Below are 10,653 nucleotides of genomic sequence, written 5' to 3' on the forward strand. Positions count from 1 at the left end.
CTTGTGATGAAAAATTTAATTCTTCATCTAGGGATTCTCCAAGGAGTACCCATTTTTCCCATTTTTGTTTTGAAGCACTTGAAAGAATGGAATCTCTTTTCCTCCTAGTGGCCTGGTTATAACACGGCCTGATAGCATAGTAGTGGTTAGGTTTGACTATCTCAACTCTTAACCAATGTTACAATACATACTCTTCTAGATTATTCTACATCATAATCATGCGTCTAGAAAAATTTTCATGAATAATGGGGCTGACGTGGCATCCTCTCGAATTTTGAATCTGAAAATAGGAAGGTCAACTTCTTAGCAACATAACTTTCACATATGAACTTTGATTAACAAGATTCATGAGCCATTAGAAAGGTATTTTTGAGTAGAATAGGGAAAAATGGTTTTATGCTAAGGAAACAAAGTTTTACACCCCAAAAAGTGTTTTTTGATGCCTCAAAATGCTCCAAGAAGGTTTTAGACCTTGTTTTGCCAAACTGGGTCTTGTCAATAAAAACAGTCCCCTGAGTTGATTCCTCCACTTTTTCTACTCTAAAAAGAATTGAGATGGATGGAAAAAAACATAATGATCCAATCCAAATCATTAGAAGAAGGTATAATTTCTTTACATATCTTTTGATATATTGTAGCCAGTATGTCCATTAGTCAATTTAGAGAATTTGTCTTTGTTATGGTGTGTCAATTGTATGTGTCATGCAAGAACATTAATTATGTGTCATTTATGGTGCATCATTTATTTTCATCAATGCATATGTATTGATGATTATGGTTCATTACTTATGTGCATCAATTATATGTTTCTATTTAAGGTGGTTCACTTATATGTGACACCTAATATGGCGTATCATGACGTGTGCATTTATTTAGTGCAATGATGCTTAATTGTGTCACTTATGATAGGTATCTTATGGCATGATGATGCAATGTCTCATTTTTAAGTGTATTACTTATGTACATTTCTTATGGGGCATCACGTAATTATGTCACTAATGTGTTTTTATTAGGTGTCTCATTTATGGGGGTCTCTTATGGTTTGTTGTGTATAAATGATCACAATGGTTTAAACAACAAATCCATCCATATAAAATTTCATTTTTTCACAGAATTCATGAATATAAACAAAAAATATAAGATCCCAAGGAATGTGCATAAAGATAAAGCTTATTTTGACCTCTTAGAAAAAATGAGGATATTCACACTTCACCTTAACCATCAATTAGGTTTTACATGCTTAGTCTTGGCTACCATAGCTTAGCACAAGCTAGAAATGTTGATTGGTAGAATTTTAGTTTCAATTCTCAAAATTTACTTATCAAACTAGGGCCTCATATACTTCGAGGCATAGCAAGATTTATGCCAAAGGTCCTAGAAAAATTATTTAAACCCTATCTCTATCTCAACAATTAAATTAATCAAGTTCAAAAAGGCTTCAAATAAAAATCCTTGAATTTTATTCTTGCATTGTTCACATAGTAACACCAGAACCACTCCAGAAACTGGATCTCCACACAAAATAATAATCAGAGACTCTTAAAAAAAATCTCATATCAAAGCAAATATACTCATGGTTTAATGGAATAATCAAGAAAATGAAAACTTCATTCCTATACTACACAAGTGTTCTAAATACTATGTTCCTGTACTTGAAACAAACTTTGTTCTTGCACTCTCAAAAGAATTTGTTCTTGCACTATGTGACAAACTAACTATTCTGGTGTGAAATACTTTGTTCAAATTAAAGGCACATTCTTAGACTCAACACACATTTTCTTGTAACTGGCAATCAAATCTTGACTTGGAATAGAAACTTGCATTAAACAAAAAGAGAATGTCTCACACCTGTGCACACAAGTTAAAAGAATACCTCACCAATCAGATTCAATCACTCAATGTTCATGTTTAATCAAAACCCTCTCTCAAAATCAATCTATGTTTATGCAAGATTATGTTATAAGTTACCCAGAATAAGACTGATAATTTAATAACAAGGAAACTTTGTTCCTACACTAAAAATCTCAAGGAAACCGAGTTGCTAACCTGGGCTTCACAAAACTAGTGACACTATGTATCATTCAAATCATAGAACTTTACAAAGGAGAGAGTAAACCTACTCACCAATATGCAATTTCACACAGAGATCCTTATGGTTTTTAACACAATACCACAATCATCGATCATACACCAAGAGTAATATTTGATATGTGCTAATCAAACTTAAACATGCATATCCTGGTTGTGGACTTAAGTCTTCAATTCAAAAAGGGTCTTTTTCACAACAACCCAATCTCCAGGTCTCGACTTGTTATCAAATAAAAGGAATTGTTACAAAACTAAAAGCTAGGGTTCAAACCTTGGTTCAGGAAATAACTTTGAAAATGAAGGTTCACTTTTAGATCTGAATCACCACTGCTTCTCATACACGATTTCTAAACATCCCATTCAAGAAATAACTCTTTAAAAAATAGAAACAAGCTTCATATCTAGACTATTCCCATTCCTCAAGGAAAAAATATGCAAGGTCCCTTGCTGTTTCACATGCACCCAACACAAGCAATAAAAGAATTTCAAAAAAGCTCACACTAGCTTCAACACATAATACACCACACAATAAAACAATTTGAGGGAGAATGAGCTAGGTTGGATGGGCCCTAACCAACTAGCTCATTACCCTTTGAGAAAGGAAATTGACTTTTGCAAGTCAGATTAAACATCTCAAAAGAACAAAATAATTTCATGAACCTGACATTAAGCTCCATTTATTGATAAAAAAGTCTCTTTGCAATACATTCAGTGAAATAATAGTTCCAACATTAGAGGAGGTTATGGCGATGCAAGCCTTCAAAGTATCAACACTAGAACTTGTCCACAATATGACTAACCTATCTAATTCTTCACTACGTATCTATACATTTTCTGTAGGCTCTCTACCATGTCAAACCAGTTACAAAAATACATTTGGTTACCAGATAACTCCTAAGAATATAAACCATTGCATACTTTTTTTTTACTTGAACAATTTACAGGAGGTCAATGCAAAAAACTATGCCGAAGACCAGGAGTAGAATCATGTGGTTCCTTCCTTGACAACTCACATCAAATCCTTAGTTAGACTATCAAAATCAAAGGTGTTCCTTCTTTAGTGTAGGAAACGAGATTAGTGCAGGAATCTCGAGATACGATCTTCCTATACCACAACACTTCAAATTCGAAATCAGTGACAACCATTGCAAGAGATATTTTAGGTAACATGATGGTAAGCTTCTAGTTAAAATATTAAACTATTTGACCCTTTTAATATAGATAACAAACATTTATCCATTATGCCCAAAGAAACATAGGAAATGTTAAAAATGTATTCATGGAGGCTTGTTTGATTTGTAAAATAGAGGTTAAGGAAGGGGTATTTGGGTAAAAATTAGAACAATTATAGGGCCTAACATTCCCCCAACCTCATCTTGTTGTGTGTCCTCACACAATTGCTCACTGACCTCTGCAAAAAACAAAAAATTGAAATCCTGCCTCCTCATTTCTGGATTTGAATATTAATTCTTGAGCCTTCGACCTGGATCTTTTTAACTTGTCTTTTGAACCTCCTTGCATGGGTTTTCATGTAGGTTGCTTGAATCCTCCATTTCTTAACCTGCTCCTTTAATCCAGCCACCTCTACAAGAAACTCTTTGTTCCTGGTTGTCAATGTGGCATTTTGAGTTTTTATGCATTTATTCAACACCTCCAACTCTTGAACCTGTTGTTTTAGCTTCTGATTTTCCTCTGTCTTATTCTCACAAGGCACATTAGGAACATAATCCTTCAATTTGTTTTCCTTTTTCTCATGAAATTTTATGTGTTTCTTCATCTTTTCCATTACAGATGCAAGAGGAATATAATCCTCATACTCTTCATTCTTCTGTTCCTGAATTCCTTTGTGGACCAGCTTCTGTTTGAAAAATTTATTCATCACAGACACCAAAGGAATATCATCCTCTTCCCCTTGTCACTCCTGAATGGTAACCAAGCTATCCATTGCTACCACCCTCGCTAAAAGAGAAATATTTTCTTCATAAAGCTCGTGCTTCTTTCTACAAACTGAAACCCTATCACTGACCATTCCATCATTTCCTTTAGGGATATCCAGTGGAGGCTCTCCCAAGGAAGCACCATCTGATTTAGAGTCCCTAATAACTTCTACTTCAGGCAAATCAGGAGGTCCTGATGTCTTCCCACGAGAAGAAGCATGATGTCTTTCCAATAACCCTCATTTTATTCTTCAGGGTGGTTCTGGAACCACAACTTCATATGTCACACTTTTCTTTGCTCTCTAACTCTTTTACTCATGTTTTTCTTCTTACTGAGGCCGAGTAGTTTTGGATCCTTTAACCTTTGTATATTTTCCTCCTTGTTGTTGTTCCATTGTCTAAAGTTTAGTACCCTTGGAGTATTTATCCTTCTCACACTTTTCTCCTTGATTATTCTTGATATTAATCACCTTCTTGACTCCTCCACTCTGATATAATTCGAGGAATTTCTCCCAGGTAGAACCCTGGTTTTTCAATTCCTCACTGACTAAATTTTTTATCAACCCATAATGGCACAACTTGTAGCCTACATGATTTTCCGATTTTTTTTTGACACTCCTATACATCTTGGCTAGGATCATGAATAGGAAATATGGAAAATTAATTAATTTGATAGACTCAAAGTGCATCAGTAGATGAATGTGACACATGTAAGTCATGGAGTACCTACCTTTGCATGTTAAGGACTCTGTAAGATAAACAACAAATGTTTCCATTTTTCAATAATTTCACTCCTTGCCACCACTTTCTCCAATGAATTGTGCATCCTTTATTTACCAAAACCCTGCACAAAACTCCTTTCGCTACTTCACCTTTCTTAAACCATTGTTCCCCTATGACAGGTAGCTCAATGGCTTGGGAAATGAATTCCTTTGTCAATTTGAATCTCAACAAACCTATAGTCACCGTATTCCCATAAAAAATCAGTACAAAAGCCCTGGTGACACTTGAATCATAACCATTGAACTTATATATGAAGGAAAGCCATCCCGCTCCCTGCAGAATGGGAAGGATTGATTCATATTCTATTGTCCCCTCAATTTCTTTGACAGAGAATGATTCGATTCTCACTGGTGCCATGGTGCCTATGATGCCAATTCAACTTGCAATTCTACAATTTTTCACAATTCAAATACCTTCAAAACTTGCATTCATAGATCGACATAAGACTATAGTGAAATTTGGATGGTGCAAGAATGATTTCATCTCAAGGCTTGCACGATTCCTGTACCATGCATTCATTAAAATACAAGCTCCTTCCACATCCTGATTCCTGCACTAACACCTCATGCTTAACCCATTATCACTCAAGATAGTAGTCATGACCCACGAGGTACGGGGTTCAGTTAAAAACAATAAATTCAGTAATATTTCCAAATTAGGCATAAAAACAATGATTAGCACTAACATTTGAAAGATAATGGTCATACAAGTCTTAAATATGAGGCATAGAAATTTAGGTGATAGATAGTGGTTGATCTTCACATGATGGAAAAGGAATTTGTTTAGTGACAACGTTAAAACATAATGACAAGGATAGCAGTTAACCTCCATACATGCATTTCAACCTTAATAATGATATTCTATGGGGTTGGATGTTGCTTATAATGATAAAAGGTCTCTTAGATTTTATATTATTTTTATGCTAACCATTCATATTCCTTCAGAACCCTTAACAATAATGGCCACTTTATAGATGAAGGTTGAGGTACTCATACCTAGGACAAGGTCATCATTCTGTCATTAAAAATAAAAAATGACCCATCCCTATGATACTGAAAGGAGGAATTCTTATACTATATTAAAAACAAGTCATGAGGAATATTCCAGCATTATCATAGAAAGAATCGACCCATGTTGCGATCAAAGAGATCCTTGCACTCTAACAAAAAAAATAATTCTCGCACTGTACCACAAAGAGTTATGCTACTGTAAAAAATGATTCTTTCACAGTGCTATGAGATGTTCGAGTACTATAATGAAAAATAATTCCTACAATTTACTGAGAGACTTCCTACACTTGCATTTATTAAAATGGATTCATGTACTATAATGACCAATCAGTTTTCTTTTGAAGAATTTGTTTGAATGGGTAGAAAACAAATTACAGAGTTAAGGAGCATGAATCACCAAGATCAATTGTTAATATGCTTTGGTCCTGGAATAGACAAGGCTTCAAAGATGTTAGAACCTAAAAAATAAGAGGAGAAAATAAGTGGGATGGGGATATTACATAAGAAAAGGGAGGGAAAATCATCAAGGAAACTCTAAGAATAAGGTGGACTAATCTAGAGGGAGATAAGAAAGAGGGAGAAGGGAAAACATTTTAAGGGTACAAGAGGGAAAAAATAGAAGTGGGAATAAGGGATTAGTAGAAGAATAGGGAGGGTATCATTATATATTAAGGAATAAAGATGAAATCAAAGGGAAATTTGTAACACCCCCCCCCCCCCCCACATCTATCGAAGTAACCAGACAACTGGGGTAAACATGTGATGAGGGAGGCCAATATAAGGGATTCAACCTCCTTAGTGACCTTAGGGAAATGGAATAAATGGAACACATAAACCAGACCTTGCACATCAGCAACAACAAGCCGAGGATACATCTCAACCACTCAGACATCCTACCCCTGGGTCACACTAAAATTTTATGCATCTAAACCTTTGGATGCTCTCATGCTATGGGAGTCGAGGGACCTCTGCGCGCTCTCATTGGACTACATGCTAGCATTTAGGGACCTTTCCCAGCATACCTATGTCAGCGTCCATGATATTCATGGCACTTTTCTAGCCTAGAATTTTGGCCACTACATAAAACTTGTTATAATTTCTAGAATCCATAAAATACATGATGAAAAAGATAATAAACTATAAAACAACCTCAGCATTAAGACTAACCATCTCGAACTGGGATTGAGATTCTGTCAAACACTTGGAATCAATGCAACCTACGGATCTAGGATACAAGACAGAGAATGAATGAATGAAAACACTTATGAAACATGACAAGAAGGATCACCACCTTCTCTATTGAACTGTTATAACATCAATTAGGTCTTGCATCCATCATATTAACATTCACAAGTAAATACATGAAATAACCATGACATGAACCAATCAATTAACCATGATTATAACCAACATAAAACCATGTAAATATGAGATATATAACAACAATTAAATCCACATATAAATAAGTGAAAAAAAAGAGAAATTAACTTTCGTTAATCATAGGAAAATCCGACTAGGTTCGGGACTTCAACGTACCACCTGACCATAGACATGGCTGAACCAAATATTTCTTTCAGCCAGTCACCCCCATGCCGTATTCCAAACATGAATGTGGGATCTTATAGAAAGCCAATCAAAAAACAACCAAGGGAATCTAGAGGTTAAACTACCTCCACCCTGATCAAACCGTGATCACACCAAAACTAGTGTTCCAATCACAACCGAACTGAACTTGGAATGCCATTCGGAATCCATCACTATCATCAAGGAATTTTTCATCTCCTTGTCTCTAAGGCTTTACTACAATCCAATCCTGGATCACTAAGCCATAAATTGAGACCAGTCTCTCAAGCGTTACCACAATCCAAACATGGGTCACTATACCCTAAACTAAGACTCCTCCCTTAGGATTTACTGTGTACCCCACCAAAAAAGGTTAAGGGATTCCTAGGCCTTTGGGAATGAACCTTGAGACCACCTCTGCCCTAGAATCTGAAATCCATCTGGAAAACTGAAGCTCAAAACCAAAATAAAAATCCCAACACCATGGAATCTAGAAAAAGGTAAGGCTAGGCTGAAAACCACTGTCATAACCTGGCAAAACCATTCCACCGAAAACAAGAGAACCATACACTAGCATGCAAAGCCATGCATGTCTGAACCAGCTAGGAAATCACACATGCAATATGTTACCTGCAAGTATTCCTATTGAAGTTGCTTCATCCTACTTTTCCTTCCTTGATCCTTACTTTCCTTCCCCTTCCCTTTGCTTGTTTTTCCCCTCCTTGCTCCAAACTCGAGTAAAAGCTTGAGCTAAGAGCTTACACTGACCAAGAACTTCCAATTGATCCTCATAACCCTTTTTATCAATGAGGCCTCTATTTTCTTCATTTTCCATTATTTTCCTTCAGTTTCCTCCTCACATGCAACCTCTGACCTTTCACCTTACTTTTCACCTAATTTCCTTTATTTTCAAAATTAATTATGCCAAAATGCCATTTTTCCTTTTTTAACGCCTTTGCCTTTACCTTTGTGAATTTTCTTAGTCGTAATGAAATGAAATGAACACCCACACCAAGATGTTATGCCCAACATTTAGCTTGGAATGTAGAAAAACCTGTAGATTCACAAGCTCACGTAATCTACTAAAACAAGAGACAAAAATCTACTTCTACTCTTTACAGTGGAAGCCCATAAACATCAAGCAAACAATAATCAATAGAGGAAGAGAATCAAAGGCACATAACAAAATAAACATCTAGGGAAATCCATAGCTCAAAACCTCACTATCTGTTTTGTATTAATCCGAAAAATCAAGATGAAATTACAATGCCTGTTCTCTCTAGAAAAATGCCAACACTCAACAAATTCAATCTCCAACTCATAAGCAAGCATAATGCCAAATCTTAGCCAATTCACAAGATCTCCAAGTCTCTATTCCAATGTGTAATTGCTATGAAGAATAAATTGTATTTAAAGGGAAATAAAACCTCTAAAAATAGTGCAATCCCTCAAGGATCAGTTCCTGAATGCATGTACTATCAGTTCAACTCAAAAAAATCTAAAACAGATAGTACATTGTCCCTGCACTCTAGTCTCAATTGGGTCTTTCTCAGAATCAACATGCATGAGTTTCTGATGGTGGAATCTTCAGTTAACTAGAGTAGCACTAATTAGGTCACTAGTGTCCCAACTGACTGTTTACTCAGTATTAGTTCTTGAAGCTGATTGGAACTAATTTAATTGGACTTAAATCAACAAACTGAGTTAACTAATTACAACTCATTCATAAGTCATCCTGAACTCCTATAAGTTAGGGAGAACATATACATGTCTTCTAAAGGACGTCCAATTGGAATTTCCTAAATTAATTAAGTTAATTAAACTTAATTAATTATTTTCAAATTGCTATGAGAAAATAATTCTATTTTAATTCATAGTTTAATTCAAGGAAAAATTAAACTGGAATTTCTTTTTGCCATTTCTCAACACTCCCTCTCAACAAGAAAGGGATTATCCACTACCCCAGACCTGTCCCTGTGAAACTCGAATTTACATCTTGACAATGCCTTTGTCAAGATGTCAGCATTTTTCTCCTCCGTGGGAATGTAATCTAACAACATGATCTGCCTCAATATACAATCTCTAAGATGATGATACCATATATCTATATGATTGGACCGATCATGAAAAACTGGATCTTCAGAGAGTTTGATACAACTCTAATCATCACAATAAATCACTGTCGGATCCATCCACTAACCAAATAAACAAACCAGGATCTTCCTCATCTAGATAGCCTCACATGCTGCTTGACTTGCAGGCTTGTACTCTGCCTCTATCAAACTAAGTGCAACCGATCTATGTTTCTTGTTGTACTAAGAAACTGTAGCTAACCCAATACTAAAGATCCCTCGTGATGTGCTCTTCCTGTCAGATGGACTCCCCTCCCAATCTATATCGGTGAAGCCTTGAAGCTTCACTTCCTTTGTCCATCTGTACCACAATCCAAACTGAGTAGTGCCTCTGAGGTATCTCAATACATGCTTCGCCACCTTCCAATACATATTGGTAGGCCTAACCATCGCTTGACGAAGATGGTTAACTCCATAACACATATCTAGTCCTGTGTTCACCAAATACATGAGTGAACGCACAAGCTGCCTGTAAACAGTAGCTTCCACTACTTCTCCTAAAGTAGCATCCCCCTTCCTCCAGTTACCAGCTAGAGGAGTCACCATGGGTTTACTGCTCTCCATGCAGAATCTCGTGAGTATCTCATTGGCATACTTCCCTTGAGAAACAAACAACTCCCCATCTCCCTGCCATACCTCCATGCCAAGAAAGTAATGCACAAACCCCATGTCCTTCATCTCAAACTCTCTTTCAAGGTCCTCCTTGCAAGATTTGATGAGCTTCTCATCACCTGTCAGTATGAGATCATCTACATAAAGTACAATTATTAACAACTTACCTTCCACCACTATGTGATACAGGTTCACATCTACTTCACTCTTCGTGAAGCCCAACCGAGTGAAGTAGTTATCTATCCTAGTGTACCAAGCACAGGGTGCTTGCTTCAGCCCATGTAACTCACTCTTGATTCAGCACACATGCGACTCATGGTCCAAGGTTTCAAAACCTTCGGGCTACTCTATGTACACCTCTTCCTCAATCATGCCATTGAGGAAGGCAATCTTCACATCCATCTGATGGATACTCCAACCCATTTGTGTAGATAATGCCAAAATAGATTTGATAGATGAGTACCTTTCAACTGGAGCAAAGGTGTCATCATAGTCAATCCCCTCTACATGTGAAAAGCCACGGGCCAC

Source organism: Pinus tabuliformis, chromosome Q (assembly GCF_031772625.1).
Source record: "Pinus tabuliformis cultivar Carrire ecotype Pingquan chromosome Q, CPIR1, whole genome shotgun sequence".
Taxonomy (NCBI): Eukaryota; Viridiplantae; Streptophyta; class Pinopsida; order Pinales; family Pinaceae; genus Pinus; species Pinus tabuliformis.